The 20,565-nt window shown below is 37.3% G+C and overlaps 2 protein-coding genes across 7 annotated transcripts in view; one reads left to right on the forward strand and one right to left on the reverse strand.

Annotated features, from left to right (window-relative positions):
- The window catches only part of LOC144975490 (uncharacterized), a 43,969-nt gene extending 28,771 nt beyond the window's left edge, over nt 1–15,198 (reverse strand). The window contains exon 1 of one of the 3 annotated variants that reach the window (XM_078919629.1): nt 14,916–15,198. The gene's annotated coding sequence lies outside the window, so the exon portion shown is untranslated. The remainder of the gene's footprint in view (nt 1–14,915) is intronic. The other 2 variants (XM_078919632.1, XM_078919627.1) reach the window with 2 other exon arrangements.
- Nucleotides 1–20,565, forward strand: part of LOC144975492 (uncharacterized) — a 165,665-nt gene that overhangs the window by 98,293 nt on the left and 46,807 nt on the right. The gene's annotated exons all lie outside the window — the stretch shown is intronic.

Raw genomic sequence — 20,565 nt, forward strand, 5'->3', positions numbered from 1 at the left:
ACTTCGCTTAAAGGCTTACATAATATCTGCCGCCTACCAAAGCCTGCCGACATTGTAACATCTCGATGAAATATTCACTCACCTAGTTCGGCGTTGAAGTGACAAGCTCTGATGAGGATTTTGTATTGACATGGCTTTTTACAGTCCATTTTAACAGTCTTTCCGTTTCGCGCGGCCCTATGGTCTTGTGGTAAGACACTTGCATTCGGATCGGAAGATCTTGGGTTCGAGCCTACTCGCTCGGTGCATAGTGGAGTAAATGGAAAAGGCTCACATTCTCTCACCGTACTCAGGTGTAAAATGAGTATCTGGCCGTTAACACCGTTGTCTCTGTCTAAAAACATTGTAATATCGCCTAAAATGTATCATGTCTCGTTCTACATATTACGTGTTGCTGTTGGTCTGGGACCCTTTGTAAAGCGCTTTTAGAACGTTTAGTGGATATTGAGCTATATAAAAACTCAAGTAAAATGAGTACCTGGCAGTTAACAGCGTTGTATCTGTCCGAAAAAATAGGATTCAACAGTCGTGACGTCACTTCCCTCGTAATGACGCATAGTAACTTAGGAACTGGTTCTTATCTATCAGAACAATGGCGGACGCCCTTATGAAATACTTCTCCGACGAGCATAAAAGTGTATCCGAAGAGAAAAAACATTATAAATCTGATCTTGCTTTGACTTTTATCCATTCTGATCACATGGCACGTGAAAAAGTTCTAGCCAGCATGAAGAATAAGAAGTACCGATTTTCTTTGTTTAGAACCAAGCTGCTGGTTGCGGGGCGGACGTGACATCAGACTATTGAATCCTGTTGTAATATCGCCTAACAGGCTTCATGTCCCGCCATGTTAACTTTTTGTTACCTCTTGTAAAGCGTTTTGAGCACGTTTGCGCTATATAAAAACTCAATTTTTTCCCCGTTTTGTTTGCAAACTTACGAAAAACAAATCCCAATGCATTGAGTATATCCTTTATTCAAGCTCTGAAAGCTTCTGGATGATAGATTGGACATTTGAATTTAGCTGTCAAAAATGAGGCCATAGAAATAGGTCAGACCCCCTGTTATAATTCTATTGGGTTGAATATTCATTCAGAGAATGTCTACGGGGGGGGGGGGGGGGGGGGGGGGGGGGGTAATATAGGGTAGTATCGGTGCTGGTGGCCTCTTCAGGATTTGTGAGATTAGAGACGGGATATTGTCACTGTATTTGTATATCAATCATTGTCGATGTTAGTTATAAGGAGCTGTTAAAGGAATTCTAAAGCCTTTTAGTTCTTATACGACACGATGTGGTATGATTCGATATGATACGATACAATATGTTACGATATGATATGATTCAATACGATACGATATGATATGATACGATACGATATTATTTGATGCGATATGATATGATATGATACGCGATATGTATCATACGATACGCTATATTGGTACGATACGAAATGATATGATACAAGACGATACGATACTATATGATAAGATACGATTTTATATTATACGATGTGACACGATACGATATGATGTGAAACGATATGATACGACGATACCATTCGATACATTGCGATACGACACGATACGATATGATGTGAAACGATATGATACGACGATACCATTCGATACATTGCGATAAGACATGACACGATACGATATGATGTGAAACGATATGATACGACGATACCATTCGATACATTGCGATAAGACATGACACGATACGATATGATGTGAAACGATATGATACGACGATACCATTCGATACATTGCGATAAGACACGATACGATACGATATGATGATTTAAAGTGGCTGAAAGGTTAAGCTCTAGCGCATTCGCTTCCTCCTGTTTAGAACCAAGCTGCTGGTTGCTAGGCGGACGTGACATCAGACTATTGATTCCTATTACAACACAAATAATTTCATTTTTTCTCTTTGATTTACAAACTAAATCTGAATTAAAAACATTTTGGATGTGTCTGTAATGCAGAGCTGCCGACTTGAAAATTTAAAAAAAAATTGTAGTTTCCAAGGGAAAAAGCAAACGTCACTTTAAATAGCTTTAGCAATAAATAATTTGCTTTCACCATGATCCTGAATATAAGATCTAGGAAACTAAACTTTCCTTTTCAACAAGATTCATTGAGTCAAAGAAGCGAATGTTGTTCTGTAGCTGGAGCCAAATATTCGTTTTTCTACGGATTTTTTCGTAGTATTATGCAGGTCTGGTGTAATGGATGTCAGGATTTTCCTATAGATAGTTCGAAGATGACGTCGCTCGGGCCTTTGTTATTCTTTTTTGCCATCGGCGTTTATGAGTACTTCTCACTAAACTGTATAGATAGTATGCAGATGACGTCACTCAGGCCTTTGTTATTGTTTTTGCCATCCGCGTTTGTGAGTTGTTCTCACTAAACTGTATTAACCAGACTATAAAAGTTCATGGTTACACAGAGTTTGTGTGTTGGTCCGTTATACTTCCGGATGGCAATGTTGTGAACTCCTTGGCCAAGCGCATTCTATCTATTGACCAGACTATAAACGATCATGGTTACACACAGTTTTGTGTGTTGGTCCGTTTTACTCCCGGATGGCAATGTTATGAGTTTCTTAGCCAAGCGTATACTATCTATAGTTGGTGAAAGGACTGGTGAGGAAACCACAATTTACCGTATTGATTGCGTCATTATAAGGTAACAGTTGTATTCCTGGAAGTGGGCGGTGTTATAAATTGTGATTCTTTATTTCTTTCCGCCTTTCTGGAACATTCGCTTACACAATGTGACCTTTATTTAAAAAGGTTATTTACTTTATTCTTTCTAACAATTATTGTCAATGTAACGCGTTACCCTCGAGGTGATGGGGTTGCCACATTGGCCTTTTCATTGTCAAATTTCAAGAATTTGGCGTTATTTTAAAATGCTTATTATTTATTTATTTTTTTACTTTTTTCATTTTTTTTTTCATCGACAAATTGGATTTAACATTTGATCACAATCACTCAATTTCAACCACTCAATAGATAATAATTACATAAAGATGTTACAACATAATTTATCTACTTATGAAAGCGGTTACTTCTACACCGTATCCAGGATAGTCGGATCGATAGATAGACAGACAGACAGACAGACAGACAGATAGACAGACAGAGCTACAGATGTATGTATGGATGGATGGATGGATGGATGGGTAGGTGGGTGGGTGGGTAGGTAGGTAGGTGGATGGGTGGGTAGCTGGCGAGATAGATAGATAGATAGATAGATAGATAGATAGATAGATAGATAGTTAGATAGATAGATAGATAGATAGATAGATAGATAGATAGATAGATAGACAGACAGATAGATAGATAGATAGATAGATAGATAGATAGATAGATAGATAGATAGATAGATAGATAGGTAGATGGATAGATAGATAGATAGATAGGTAGATGGATAGATAGATAGATAGATAGATAGATAGATAGGTAGATGGATAGATAGATAGATAAATAGATAGAAAGATAGATAACTTTGGTTGTTGGGAGTCAACTGGAATCACGTAGACAGTTCGACAGTTTTTTTTGAGCGAATAATTTATTTATCCTCACCTCGTGAGAATAAATAAATATATATATATATATATATATATATATATATATATATATATATATATATATATATATATATATATATATAAATGAATAAATAAATAAATAAATAAATAAATAAATAAATAAATAAATAAATAAATAGACAGACGGATATATAATTTGTCCTCATATTGAGATCGCCTTAAAAGGCCCTGGATCTTTCGTTTTTGGTTTTCTTATTTTTTTCCCCCGCACTTCAACAATTCCAGCCTCTGTCTGTATCGTTGACTGGCACAGAATAAAAATAGCAACTGATTCATCAATTTTGGCTTTCTAGATCCATGCCATCATTACGTCATCAGTCGCTTCATGAATCGACCAAGCTGGACTTGGTCACGTGGTAGATCTGACCTCTTAAATATTCACCCCTATTTTGATGCAATGACTTACTTGACTTATTGCCGATCGCCTCCTAATCTTCGGACTGGTACAATTTGGCAATAGCCCTCAACATTCTTGACTCACTTCGTGACGCATAGTAACTTAGTAACTGGTTCAAAATTATCTGAGCAATGGCGGACTCCCTTATGAAATCTTCGACGAGCATAAAAGTGTATCCAGAGGAGTAGAAAAACATTATAAATCTGATCATGTTTTGACTTTTATACATTCTGATCACATGACATGTGAAAAAGTTCTAACCAGCACGGAGAATAAAATGTACAGATTTTCTTTGTTAAGAACCAAGCTGCTGGTTGCCTGGCGACGTGACGTCAGACCATTGAATCCTATTGCGGTATTGCGTTTAGTTTTTTTTTTTTTTTAATTTAAAAACACAACATCAACCAGTGGGTACAACGTATCAACACAAAACTATGTGTAACCTTGAACGTTTTGTAGTCCGATCTATAGAATTTAGTGAGAACTACTCATAAAAATAGCTAGCTAAAAACATTAACTCTTTAGCTGAGTGACGTCAATTTCGTTCCTTCTATACTGGCAAGGCAAGGTGAAATTTTAATAGCTGTGTGATAGAAAATAAAGAATTATTTATACTTTTAAGTTCATGTTTAGCAGAAAATGTGATTTAAAACAGTAGGCGTTTTTTCAGCCCATAAGGCAGTTTCTCTTCTCCTTTTTTTGGCATTTTGTACAACATTTATCTGGCAACCATGCTAATGGTTCCAAATACTATGTCTGAGTCAGGGGTTTGGTGTGTTGCAGAATCGTATGATATTTAATGTCTCAAGGTGGAACAAGGAACCGATGCCTTGTGATATTATATAAATAATAAATATATAGGTCTCTCTTTCGCTCTCTCTCTCTCTCTTTCTCTCTCTCTCTCTTTCTCTCTCTCAGGATATCTCTCAGCAGTCTCTCTCTCTCTCTCTCTCACTCTCTCTCTCCCTGTCAGTCTCTTTCTCTCAGTCGCTCTCTATCTCTCTTTCATTCTCTTTGTGTGTGTATGTGTGTGTCTATGTGTGTGTGTGTGTGTTTGTGTGAGAGAGAGAGTGTTTTTACCTATCTAGATATCTATCTCGAGATCTATCATCTATCGACCTATGTGTCTTTCTATCTATCTATCTATCTATCTATCTATCTATCTATCTATCTATCTATCTATCTATCTATCTATCTATCTATCTATCTATCTATCTATCTATCTATCTTCTATCTATCTATCTATCTATCTATCTATCTATCTATCTATCTATCTATCTATCTATCTAGCTATCTGAGTGTGTTTGTGTCTGATTTATAGATATTATGTTTGTGTTTTACGTATTTTGTATTATGTGAGTGGTTTTATGTTAAGTGTCCGGTTGTGTGGTGTCTGATTTGAATGTGTGTGTGTGTGTTTTGAATGATTGTGTGTGGGTGTTTGGTTTTATTCTATGTCTGCGTGTGTGTGTGTGGTGTGATGAGTGGGTGTGTGGTGTGATGAGTGGGTGTGTGGTGTGATGTGTGGGAATATGGTGTGATCTGTGGTTTGGTGATGGCGTGGTGTGTCATACGATCACGTCGCCCTGTTTGTCTGTCGTCTGCTGTTACCATTCACCTTTCACCTTTCACCCAATTCTGTGAAGGTGAATGGGACAAAAGATTGAAAGTTGAAAGCAATCGTTAATTCATAGCCTGACAATATCTAACGTGACGTCACAACACTTGAGATCACGATAGCTCAGTTGGTAGAGCACTCGCTTCACACGCAAAGGAACCAAGATCGATCCCGTGCGCAGTCGAGGTTTTCTCCTTTCTAACCCCCCCCCCCCCCCCCCCCCGCCTACCCAGCAGCGAATAGGTTGCTGGGTCTGTTAAATATGACGGAAAGTATTTTACGATAGACTAGTGTATTATCGGAAAAAGTCTGTCTGAAACAATGGCAGAAAAAGCATAGAGAAACATACAAGAAAAAAAATCCGCTTATTTCGATTGGTGATCGAACCTGATACGTCCTGATTATCAGTCAGACGCGCTTCCATTACACCGTTCCCCGATAGTTGAGACGTTTCCATGCTTGTATTATTCCCAAGATAACTCGTACCTCCTCCTCCCCCCCCCCCCCCCCCCCCCCCCCCTAGTGGAGAATGTAAGCATAAAGTTGTCTCAACTAAAATAAAACATGAACTTTTATAAAGCGCAATATCCGCTGAACGTGCTCAAAGCGCTTAACAAAGGGTCCCTGGCCAACAGCAACATGTAACATATAGAACGATACATGAAGCCTGTTCGGCGATATTTTAATCATTTTTTTTTTTCGACAGGGACAACACTATCAACGGTCAGGTACTCATTTTACACCCGAGTACGGTGACAGTGAGGGAATGTGAGTAAAGAGCCTTTTCCAAGGACTCAACTATGCGCCGAGCGAGGCTCGAACCCAGGACTTTCCGATCCGAAAGCGAGTGTCATACCACTAGACCACGTAGCCGCCCTAATTGGTGACCTCTGTTGTGTAATGGTAGCGTGTCTGACTGGGAATCAGGAGTTCCGAGGTTCGATCCTCAGTCGAAGTTGGCGGATATTTTATTTGGGATGCTTTTTTTTTTTGGCTTTAATTTTCTCTCTTTTTTGTCTGACACTTTTTCAGATCTTTAAAACAAAACAAAACAAAACAAAAAAAAAAAAAAAAAACAAAAAAAAAAAAAACAAAACAAAAAACAAAAACAAAACAACAACAACGAACGGATGTTTGTATGAATAAAAATCCATCGGGTAGTTAGATTATAACATTTACTACACGAAAAATAAAACGGGACTTTTTAAAATAACACAGAAAAAACTAAATATCCTAACGTGGGCTGAAAAATCATGTGACCAGATTGTTTTGTTGGAAGCCGCCAGATATCCCAGAACGAGTCTGTTATTTCCATTATTGACTCCATTGGGAGATCTGTTTCTGTCATCTAAAATATTTTTAAAAAACAACAACACATTCTAAAAATTTAGGCCAGAAAACAGATAACTCGTCCTTCAACTATTTATCGATTAAAAGAACCTTTATCTTGCCAACCCCCCCCCCCCCCCCCAAAAAAAAAAAAAATAATGAAATAAAAGAAAATAAATAAATAAATAAAAACCCCAAAAAACTCTCTAACTCAGGGACATCGTTGCCAACGTCCTTGAAGTCCCAGGTTTGAGAGTGTTCGACAAGATGAGGGTCAGGGTCATTTCAGCCAATCGATATGTGAAGGACGGTCCATTTATTTGCGTGTGAAGCAGCACTGCTCGACAATCCCTTTGCATACGAAGCGAGTGCTCTACAAACTGAGCTATCGGTACTCTCCAAACCTTAAAACGTATCTTATCATTTCAACCTTGACGACTGACTGACTAACGGTAAGTGTTGAAGTCGTTTGAAACTACTTCAGTTTATGGGCTTTGAAAGATCACCCCCCCCCCCCCCCTATTCCCCCACCTCTCTCATCACCCGCCATCACACCCCCCCCCCCCCCATCAACCCCGACCAACCATTAAAATACAAAGTAAATAAAAATAGATAAAGAAGTGAACACGTGTGTGTGTGTGTGTGTGTGTGTGTGTGTGTGTGTGTACCAGACAAAGCAAGAAAGAAAAATGCAAGAAAAAAAATAAAACCATCCCAAAAAATCAGTCTACCTCGACTTTGGATCGAACCTCAGACCTTCTGATTACCGGACAGACTATCTATCTATCTATCTATCTATCTATCTATCTATCTATCTATCTATCTATCTATCGATCTATCTATCTATCTATCTATCGATCTATCTATCTATCTATCTATTTATCTATCTATCCATCTATCTATCGATCTATCTATCTATCTACTTGTCTATCTATCTATCTATCTATCTATCTATCTATCTATCTATCTATCTATCTATCTATCTATCTCTCTATCTATCGATCTATCTATCTATCTATCTATTTATCTATCTATTTATCTATCTATCTATCGACCTATCTATCTATCTATCTATCTATCTATCTATCTATCTATCTATCTATCTATCTATCTATCTATCTATCTATCTATTTATCTATCTATCTATCTATCTATCTATCTATCTATCTATCTATCTATCTATCTCTTTCTCTCTCTCTCTCTCTCTCTCTCTCTCTCTCTCTCTCTCTTTCTTTCTCTTTACATACCCATCCGTTTATCTATCTAATAGCTGTCTACCTATCTATATATTAAGCAATCAATCAATCAATCAATCATCAATCTATCTATCTATCTATCTATCTATCTATCTATCTATCTATCTATCTATCTATCTATCTATCTATCTATCTATCTATCTATCTATCCATTCATTTATCAATATATTTTTCTGTGCATACATTGGTCTGTCATTCTGTTCATATTACATAGAAACATATTTTGCAATCCATGCTTTCATGGTAGCATACCTATGGTTTCATTGGAGGCTCTAACATCTCTCTCTCTCTCTCTCTCTCTGTCTCTCTCTATCTCTCTCTCTCTATCTCTCCCTCTCTCTCTCTATCTCTCTCCCTCTCTCTCTCTCTCTATCTCTCTCTCTCTATCTCTCTCTATCTCTCTCTCTCCCTCTCTCTCTCTCTCTATCTATCTATCTATCTCTCTTACACACACACTCTCTCTCTGTCTATCTTTTTCTCTCTTTCTCTCTCTCTCTCCTCTCTCTCTCTCTCTCACACACACACACATACAAACACACACAAACACCATTTCTTGTTATATTTTTTCTACAGTAATAATTTCCCCTTCCAACGTTCGTAGAGGCAATTTAAAACCGTTTTTCCAATTTCCAATTTAACGAAGCATACATAGTAATAAATAAAACTCATTTGCCAGGCGTAATTGGGACAATGAGAAAACCAGCCATCTTTCGCTGCTTTCCGTACATGGCAATTTGTAAAATGACAAAAAGACTTTCTTTGTTTTGGCCAGAATATTTCATCGATTAATCTTCAGGGTTGCCAATATGGGATTTAGAATGTCAAATTCAAATTAAAAGTTATTGATGTTATTTTTAAGCCCTTTGGCATGCAAATATAAAGTTGGCCATTTTTTCTAATCAGTTCATTTCACATAATATAGTATTGACATATTAACACAACTTTCACAAAATATACAAATTTTCATCTTACACCGTCAAGATGAAGAGAACTTTCTATCAAATCAAAACACGACCCACGACACTGTGGTCCTGTTGTTTTTTGTGTTTAAAATATCCCCGTGTTTCTGTTGTTTTGTGTTAGAAATACCCAGTGTTTCTGTTGTTTTGTGTTAGAAATATCCCTGTGTTCCTGTTGTTTTTGTGTGTTAGAAGTATCCCTGTGTTCCTGTTGTTTTTGTGTGTTAGAAATATCCATGTGTTCCTGTTATTTTTGTGTGTTAGAAATATCCATGTGTTCCTGTTGTTATTGTGTGTTAGAAATATCCCTGTGTTCCTGTTGTTTTTGTGTGTTAGAAATATCCCTGTGTTCCTGTTGTTTGTGTGTTAGAAATATCCATGTGTTCCTGTTGTTTGTGTGTTAGAAATATCCATGTGTTCCTGTTGTTTTTGTGTGTTAGAAATATCCCTGTGTTCCTGTTGTTTGTGTGTTAGAAATATCCCTGTGTTCCTGTTGTTTTTGTGTGTTAGAAATATCCCTGTGTTCCTGTTGTTTTTGTGTGTTAGAAATATCCCTGTGTTCCTGTTGTTTTTGTGTGTTAGAAATATCCCTGTGTTCCTGTTGTTTTTGTGTGTTAGAAATATCCCTGTGTTCCTGTTGTTTTTGTGTGTTAGAAATATCCCTGTGTTCCTGTTGTTTTTGTGTGTTAGAAATATCCCTGTGTTCCTGTTGTTTTTGTGTGTTAGAAATATCCCTGTGTTCCTGTTGTTTGTGTGTTAGAAATATCCCTGTGTTCCTGTTGTTTTTTGTGTGTTAGAAATATCCCTGTGTTCCTGTTGTTGTGTGTTAGAAATATCCCTGTGTTCCTGTTATTGTTGTGTGTTAGAAATATCCCTGTGTTCCTGTTATTGTTGTGTGTTAGAAATATCCCCGTGTTTCTGTTGTTTTTGTGTGTTAGAAATATCCCTGTGTTCCTGTTGTTTTTGTGTGTTAGAAATATCCCTGTGTTCCTGCGTTATGTCATGTCTGATCTTGGACGTTAATTACTGCATCTCGGTTGTCTATGAATATCTAAGAATGTCTCTATGGGGATTTCTCTCTCTCTCTCTCTCCCTCTCTCTCTCTCCCTCTCTCTCTCTCTCTCTCTCTCCGTTCTTTTTTTATCTCTCTCTTTTTGTTCTTCTTCTTCTTCTTCTTCTTCTTCTTCTTCTTCTTCTTCTTCTTCTTCTTCTTCTTCTTCTTCTTCTTCTTCTTCTTCTTCTTCTTCTTCTTCTTCTTCTCTCTCTCTCACTCTGTCTCTCTCCCTCTCTCTTTCTCTCTAACGCTCGCTCTCAACTTTCACTCTCTCTCTCTCTCTCTCTCTCTCTCTCTCTCTCTCTCTCTCTCTCTCTCTCTCTCTCTCTCTCTTTTTTTTTTTTTTTTTTTTTTCTTTTTTTATTTCTCTCTCTTTCACCTCGATATTACCGAGCCCAATTACGGGCTTGATTTAACCTTGTTGTAATGACACTATTTTGTCTTAATTTGATAATAATGAGCCCGTAACAATTTGGTTATCAGAACTGCAAAGAGATACACGTAGATATTGAACCATATCTTAAATAAAAGAAGAAAAAAACCCCATGAAATATAGAATATTATAAAATGATTAAATAAACTTTATTTTTCCATGATGACATTGGTTGTAGAAATCTCTCAGACCCGGGGCTTCCTTCAAGACTTCATTGAAGTCCCAAGTTTGAGAGGGTTTGTCAAAATGATCATTTTACTCATTCGATTTTTTATTCTTGCGGCTATGTCGTTTAGTGGTTAGGCACTCGCCTTCGTATCGGAAGGTCCTGGGTTCGAGTCCCGAGCGGCGCATAGTTGAGTCCTTGGAAAAGGCTTATCTAGTCACATTTTCTCACCATACTCATGTGTAAAACGAATCCTGGCCGTTAACAGCGTTGTGTCTCTGTCCGAAAAAGTTGAAATATTATCGCCTGACAGGCCTCATGTCTCGTCCTACAACCTTTACCTGTAAAGCGCTTTGAGCACGTTTAGTGAACATTGTGCTGTTTAAAAACTCAATTTTTTCTTGTTGTTTTTTTTTTTTTTTTTGTTTTTGTTTTTTTTTTGTTTTTGTTTTTTGTTTTTTTTGGGTTTTTTTTTGTTAAAGATCTGAACACGTGTAAAAGAAACGGTGCCACATTAAAGAAGAAAGAAACATACAAGAGAAAAAAATCCCCTCCCATTCTATCATGCCTGTTCCATAATTTCTCAAGTTTTTAGTTGTTATACTTTTTAAATCTGAAAGTCGAGTTGTCTGACTAAATTTTTTAAAATGTGTTTTTCAGAACTCGGCAATGTCGATGTTTTTGCCACCTTTTTAACCCCAAATTCCCATATGGAATGAGAAAACGGGGAAACTTAAAAATTTCCTAACGAAATATATTTTAAAACAAAACAAAACACAACAACCAATAAGCAAAGGAAGAAGTAGGATTCCCTCGTGTTACATACAAGCTTAAAAACAGGCGCGTGAATAATTTCTACTCACGCACAGGGCAACCCGTCGGTCCAATAAGCGTGAGTGAGTGAGTGAGTGATTAGTTCGTTATTACTCACGGCAGCTACCGGATCAACAGTGCACGTATTGACGCTGTGACCTCGACGGTCAAAGGTGAAGGTCGGGAATTTCTTGAACGTATGGAAAGATTGTAGGAATTCTTGTGGATTTTTCAACACGTTTTGAAGATTCAATTTTAAGTTTTTCATCAGAAAAGTCCAAGAATGAAACGAAAAACGTTCAACTTGAAAGTCGAAATGGCTAAAGAGGATAAAGATTTAAACTTCTCCCTAAGGGATCCGAGTTCGAACTCCCTGTCGGCATCTGTTTTTCTTTCAGCGAGAAATTCAGTCCCTATTGCTCACTTTGCGGAGTTACACTGTGGTTAACGCCTAAATTATCCTCGTCTTTATTTTTCTAGATAGACCAAAAACAAACAAACAAATAAATGAATAAAAATAATAATTGTCCCATCAACTATGAATAACGGAAATTTACATATTTAGACAGACAGACAGACAGATAGATGGATAGATAGATAGATAGATAGATAGACAGATGAAGAAAGAAGGAAAGATAGAAAATAGATAGATGATAGATAAATAAACAGACCGATAGATAGATAGATAGATAGAAAGATATATATATATATGTATATATATATATATGTTTTTATATATATATATATAATATATATATATATATATATATATATATATATATATATATATATATAGAGAGAGAGAGAGAGAGAGAGAGAGAGAGATATCGATATATAGATAGAAGATAGATAGATAGATAGATGGATAGATAGATAGATAGATAGATAGATAGATAGATAGATAGATAGATAGACAGACAGACAGATAGATAGATAGATAGATAGATAGATAGATAGATAGATAGATAGATAGATAGATAGATAGATAGATAGATAGACAGACAGATAGGCGTATAAATAGAGCTAACTACAATCCAATTATATGTTTGACACATGCCGACTGTTATGTCTCTTTATATCAAGTTAAATTTGACCTTTGACATCAGGTGGCATCCGTACCATATCTCCATGGGACACATCCGTTGTTTCATGGAACCGTCAGCCCTGATGACCTCCAAAGTGTACGATGCGAGAATTGGGGGAATGTTCTATCTGGCTGTAGAACATTGGCTATTGGGTGGACAGACATGACCACAGATCGGAATGTTGGTTTATGGAACTATAATTCATTCATTCATTCATTCATTCATTCATTCATTCATTCATTCATTCATTCATTCATCTGTTCTTTCATTCAGTCATCCAAACCACCATTTATTATTCATTAATTCGCCCATCCCTAATTCATCCAAGTCCAGTGAATGAGTAGCTGGGTGACTTCTATCTGGCGGAAAGTACTTTACGTTGTTAGACCGGTGTCCATCCAATCCAAAGGTTAGCAAGAAATTGTTGTTATCACCAATTTAAAGCCAAAGAAAGTAGGATAAACATTAACTCCGCCCCCATGGTCCTTACGACTCTTCAAGGACAATTGTGTTACCCAGTCTTGAAGTCCTGATGTGACAGAAATATTTGCTGTGTGATAATGTCGTAAATAACACAAGAGTGTGGGTGTGTGACGGTCGCCCTATCACGAAATGACATATGTAGATATGGCTCATTACAATGACAGTTATGTCAACAGACTAAGGGTGCTTTTGTCTGCTGAAGACGGATGGATCTCTTATGAATGAATGAACGAACCTTCCACCCGAATGTCTTCACAAGGGTATACGTCTTCTTCTTCTTCTTCTACCTCCCTCTCCGCCCTATCTCTGTGTTCCCATCTATCTACGAGTCTATCTGTCTGTCTGCCTATCCATCTATCAATATGTCTATCTATCTATCTATCTATCTATCTATCTATCTATCTATCTATCTATCTATCTATCTATCTATCTATCTATCTATCTATCTATCTATCTATCTATCCATCTATCTATCTATCTATCTATCTATCTATCTATCTATCTATCTATCTATCTATCTATCTATCTATCTATCAATCTAGCCTTCTTTCGATCTTTCTATCTATCTCTCTATTTCAATACGTCTATCTATCTAATCACATATCTATCTATCTATCTATCTTTCTATCTATCATACCGTATATATATATATATATATATATATATATATATATATATATATATATATATATATATATACGATATGATAGATTTACATTGATAAACAAAACTCTCTCTTTCTCTCTCCTTAGTAAAGCAATTTTGACTTTTAATTAATTTTTATTATTGTTTCGCGTGACGGTAAAATACTCACATGAATTACCTCCAGATGCGTCGTACCAACCCACAAAACTATCTGTAATCTTTAACGTAGCCTATTTAGACTGACTGAAATATTTTAGTGAGAATTCACTACCCAACTGGCGGTCTAAGAATAATGACAAAGAGTCGAGCGAGGTCAACTTCATTCATTGAATAAATAAATCTTAAAATTTAATTTTTATGTATCAGGCTAGCCCTGACTCAATACTGTTTTTTGTTTCATGGTTGCATGTGATGTGATTTACAATGACTCAATTAATCAATCAATCAAATAATCAATATATCGATCAATTAATTATTTAATTTATCAATTTATTGGTGAATTAATCGATCAATTATTTATTAAATTGATTATTCAATCTATTCATTAATTAATCAAGCAATCAATTGATCACTGTATCAGTCAATCTATCATCCAATTCATCAATCAATGGATTAATCACTGAAATAGTCAATCAATCAATCACTCAATCAACTAATGACTAAATGAATTAATCAATCAAATAATCAATTAAGAAAGCAATCATTCAATCAATGGATAATTTGATCGATCAATCAATCAATCAATCAGTCAATCAATCAATCAATTAATCATTCAATCAATGGATTATTTGATCAAGCAATCAATCAATCAATCCATCATTCCATCAATGGATTATTTGATCAATCAATCAATCAATCAGTCAGTCAGTCAATCAATCACTCAATCATTCACTCAATCAATATATTAACCACATCTTCTCGTAATTTACAAGCCATAAGCACGTGGATAAACATTCAAAAAAAAGCAGGATTGTTGTACCGACATTAAAACTCATTTAACAAAAAAAAAAAAATTCTTGAATAAGAAAAACAAAACAAAGACAAACACAGAAACTAACCTCACCTGAATCGCTTATTCCGTGTCTGAAATCGAACACAACAAGAATATTATTATAATAACGATATTTACAAAACCAAGTTAAATCAATTAAATTGTTGTCTTTACGTTGATAAAACCAGATCGGTATCAGTATCAAACGGCTTCCAGGAGGCTACAGCATAACGAATGCACTCACACACACCGCCACACACACACACACACACGGCGGCAATCCTCTCGTTTTCCCTCAATGCTATGTGCACTTTCTGTCTATTTACCTCTATTATCGCCGTTCTTCCGATGATTCCCAGCCGTTCTCTCATAAAACTAATAATAAGGGATGGATGGGCACTAGTCGATGTCAGTACTCAGTACTTTCAATGATTCTGTCTCAATAAGTACTTGATGTGAATTGTGTCGCATGATGGATAATAATAATAATAATAATAATAATAATAATAATAATAATAATAATAATAATAATAATAATAATAATAATAATAATAATAATAATAATAATAATAGATCTTTATTGGTTAGTTGGGTATTGAAGAAAAAATGTGTTGTGGAGTAAGATAAAAAAATAATTTTACAAAAAAACAAAACAAACAAAAACACAAAACAAAACAAGAACGAATTAAAACATAGTATAAAAGGAAACACACGTAGAGACAAAACCAATACAAAAGGCTATGACTGGTGTAAACAATGTTATTCCCCCCCCCCCCCCCCCCTTTCTTTTTCTCAAAATTGTAAATTCAAAGTTCTTTCTCATGTCAGCTACGTCTTGTAAAGCGCCATGAACATGGTCCAGTGAAGATTGACTCTCTCTCTCTCTCTCTCTCTCTCTCTCTCTCTCTCTCTCTCTCTCGTATATTAAAACACGATTACTTATGTTCGAACCCTAAGTTTTGGGCTTGTGAATTATCCGCGGCTTGGTGGTTTAGTGGTATGACACTCGCCTTTGGGTCAATAGGTCCCTGGTTCGAGTCTCGTTCTTGCGGCACAAAGTAAAGTCCTTGAGGAAGACTCTTGACTCACTTTCTCTCGCCGTTCTCATGTGTAAAATGAGTACCTGGCCATTAGCGACTTTGTCTGTGTTGACAAATGCATTCATTGTCTTGCAGGCATTATATCTCATCCTACCTGTAAACTTTTTCTGTTGTCTTTGGACAGATTGTAGAGCGCTTTGAGCACGTTCAGTGGATATCGGCAGACTTTAAAAGTTCAACTAAATAAAAGTTTGTAAGTTCTTGAATATCGATCTAGACCAATTTGCATAGTCAATCGTTTCGTCGATATTTCTCAGTATCGATTATTGCCCAACCAACCACAACGCATTATGAACGAACATGATGCAAGAACGCAACAGACAATTCACAGAACGCAACATAACACCAAACATTCCCAGCAGCGGCATATAGCTGTCAAGACCGGCTTCTCATCTCTCTCTCTCTCTCTCTCTCTCTCTCTCTCTCTCTCTCTCTCTCTCTCTCTCTCTCTCTCTCTCCACATTCTCTCTCTCTCTCTCCACATTCTCTCTCTCTCTCTCTCTCTCTCTCTCCACATTCTCTCTCTCTCTCTCTCTCCACATTCTCTCTCTCTCTCTCCACATTCTCTCTCTCTCTCTCTCTCTCTCTCTCTCTCCACATTCTCTCTCTCTCTCCAAATTCTCTCTCTCCACATTCTCTCTCTTTCTCTCTCTCTCTCTCCACATTCTCTCTCTCTCTCTCCAAATTCTCTCTCTCTCCACATTCTCTCTCTTTCTCTCTCTCTCTCCACATTCTCTCTCTTTCTCTCTCTCTCTCCACATTCTCTCTCTCTCTCTCCACATTCTCTCTCTCTCTCTCTCTCTCTCTCCACATTCTCTTTCTCTCTCTCCACATTCTCTCTCTTTCTCTCTCTCTCTCACCACATTCTCTCTCTCTCCACATTCTCTCTCTCTCTCTCTCTCCACATTCTCTCTCTCTCTCTCTCTCTCCACATTCTCTCTCTCTCTCTCCACATTCTCTCTCTCTCCACATTCTCTCTCTCTCTCTCTCTCTCTCTCTCTCTCTCTCAACGCAACTCTTTTGTCTGCTTCTGTCTCTGTCTGTCTGACGTCTGTTCGTTTTGCCCTAATGAGCTTGCCACCTACATAGATAATATAAAATACAAGATGCCCAAAGAGCGTAACTTTCTTTCTATAGAACGCTGCCTTTTCGTGCAATAACACATCGTGCACGGAAGAGCGTGGCCATTATATGAAAGGGAAAAACAATTTATCATCGCTCTGACACAACTTTAACACCACAACCATCTTGAGTTTAAAGAAGAATTTATGATTTTTAATAATGTTCAGTCAGAAATAAAACGCTCGTTGAGTATCTTATCCAACAAATCTATGCTACCTACCTGTCTCAGCCACAGAATAATAAACTGGGCCGATGTTCGAACCTATCTGGAATAAACGGGGAAATCCCCCCTTCTCACCTTCCCCCCCCCCCCCCTGCGCCCCACACATTCAAGCCACCCCCCCCCCCCCCCACCCACACCCCCAATTTCCTCTCCAACCTCAAAATCACTTCACCCTTTACACGGATTGTCTGTACTATAGAAATCACAGTTGGGGGGGGGGGGGGGGGGGGGGGGGGGGGGGGGGTTGTCAATACTGTGAGAAAAAAACAGAAAGGAAAAGAACATGAAAAGATGAAAAGTCATACAAGAAAGTCAAGCTGACTCGAACCTCATGTATTTGGATTTCCGGTCAGACGTGCTGCTATTTTACCATAGATAGGTTACCCGAAATATGGTGCTGGTGTAACACCAGAAATGACTCCTGATGCAAAATGACTCCGGAGTAAATTCGCCGTACGAAAAATGAACTCTCACTGTTCAATGGACTCCTCCTACGTAGCGGAGAACTACTCCCCTAATTTATAGATAGAATGCGCTTGGCCAAAGAAACTCACAACATTGCCATCCGGAAGTATAACGGACCATCACACAAAACTGTGTATAACCATGAACTTTTATAGTTTGGTTAATACAGTGAAGTGGGAATTACTCATAAACGCGGATGGCAAAAAACAATAACAAAGACATGAGTGACGTCAACTTCGAACTACCTATAATCTGCCTCCTTCATACTCCGCCGTAAAAGAGAAAATCGACGAAATAATTTTACTGGACAAACTTTTGGTGAAAAGAACAATTTTGCTTACAGTTGGAGTAAAAATGGCGTAACGCCTTTTGCACCCCGGATTAAAAAGATCGTCCGCTCAAATTAGTCCGGAGTAACTGATCTAGCGGAGTAATTTTCTTGTGATACAAAACCGTCCCACCAATTTTTCATAGAAAGCGAGATAAAAAAACAACCCAGAAAACAAACATGTCATGGAACGATGTTGAAATACAATTCAATTGCATGACTTGGTACAAAAAGTGTGATACGTGAACAGTTCTCACAATTATAGATTTTTTAAAATAGATGTTATGCGTTTGGCTAAAAAAAACCCTCACAAAATCAGCCTGCAGGACAGAAAGTATCAAAATATAAAAAGTTTTTAGTCTGATTGATAGAAAGTAGTGAGAACTGCTCATAAAAATGTCTGTCTAAAAATTGATAACAATGAGCTGAGTGACGTCATGTTCGTTCCTTCTATAGAGTGCTTTCCTGATATAAGCAATAGAAATTAGATAACCACGCATCTCGGACAGTCGTCATAATATAAACAATGACAGTGAATGGTAGACAAAGCCAACTCCACAGGTTTTCACTATCGATGGTATGTGTCTAAGTAAAATGCTAACTGGTCTATCGCTTGCTAAATTATGGATAGATCGAAGTTGACGTCACTCAGGTCTTTGTTATTGTTTTTTTTTTTTTTTTGCCATCCGCGTTTATGTGTAATTCTTACTAAACTGTATTAACCTGACTATAAACAACCATGGTTACACAAAGTTTTGTGTGTTGGTCCGTTATACTTCCGGATGGCAATGTTATGAACTCCTTAGCCAAGCGCATACTATCTATAGAACCAACACAGAAAACCATGTGTAAACTTTAACGTTTATAATAATATGCTCGAGAAAATCGTGTGATAACAATTCACCCATTTGGCGGTATAAAAACAATAACAATGATCAGAGAGAGGTCGAATTCATTCACTTTATTATTTATAAACAACCAACTATGTTTGTCCGAGCTCGTCGTTATAAGGTGTGTCACGAATTCCACGTTTTCATTGGTCAAAAATCTACTGGTTAATTGGGAAGTGTGATGTGAAATAAAAACTGGTTCCTATTTCATTGGAAGTGTTAAAACCACTTTTTGGGAGGACTGAATTCATACCTTGTGTAATTGATCTTCTTGTTTCAGAGTGATGGCATCTTATTTTCTAGTCTAATTATATGCTGGTCGTCAATAAAGATCATTCATCCTCGTTCTTATAGATAGAATGCGCTTGGCCAAGGGGTTCACAACATTGCCATCCGGAAGTATAACGGACCAACACACAAACTCTGTGTAACCATGAACTTTTATTGTCTGGTTAATACAGTTTAGTGAGAACAACTCACAAACGCGGATGGCAAAAACAATAACAAAGGCCTGAGTGACGTCATCTGCATACTATCTATACCTCCCGTAATCATAAGAATCTGCCTATAGATAGAATGCGCTTGGCCAAGGAGTTCACAACATTGCCATCCGGAAGTATAACGGACCAACACACAAACTATGTGTAACCAAGAACTTTTATAGTCTGGTTAATACAGTTTAGTGAGAACAACTCACAAACGCGGATGGCAAAAACAATAACAAAGGCCTGAGTGACGTCATCTGCATACTATCTATACATCCTGCTACTGAAATAGTTATGCAACATTTATGTAACCTATTCATTATAAGTACTCCGAAGGACTGGTTCCATACACACTCCCAAGGATTTAGGAACCAAATGATTGGAGGGTGTGACGTCACGACTTTTATTCCCTATAAAGAAAAAATATAACTTTGACATTCCCACCAATTTCCGACGTCTAGGTCACTGTGTCCCAGTCATACCACACAGAGACGATGGCTCATAAGTAGGATATACCCAACGCGTGTCCATTTACAGGTCATATAACCCGAATTGTATTGTTATGGTCTCATTATTGTAATGGAAATACTCTCAGACCAACGTCTACTTTTTTCAGGTCTGATATACAAAATGATTGTAGACTCATTGTTGCCATGGAAATACTACCGAACGAACGCGAAGTTTTGTCCATAATAATAATAAAAAAAAGTTAAATCAAGGCCATAATTGCGCTCGGTTATCAGACCTGCAAATATGAATACCTGGGACTTACCTTATCAATCTTGGATTTTTCTCTCTGGGGTTTTCCGTGTATTGGGATGAAATCCACCTGGTGCTAAAAGGAACAAAAGTGTGATGTAAAAAAAAACAACAAAAAACTGGTTCCAATCTCATTGGAGTGTAAAACCACTCTTCCGGAGGGCTGAATACATACCTTGTGTAAAGGATCTTCTGGTTTCAGAGGGATGGCATATGGCTCATCGGTACGATCTTTGCTTCGTACCCGTATGGTACCGAGTTCGAACACCCGCCGCTGTGTTGTGTGGCCTTCAGCAAGTCACCTCACCCTAGCTCAATTTGCGGCGCTGCACTGCGGCTGGCGCC

The sequence above is a fragment of the Berghia stephanieae genome, chromosome 6, assembly GCF_034508935.2.
Source record: "Berghia stephanieae isolate SIO BIC M18660-M18661 chromosome 6, UCSD_Bste_1.3, whole genome shotgun sequence".
In the NCBI taxonomy this organism is placed as follows: Eukaryota; Metazoa; Mollusca; class Gastropoda; order Nudibranchia; family Aeolidiidae; genus Berghia; species Berghia stephanieae.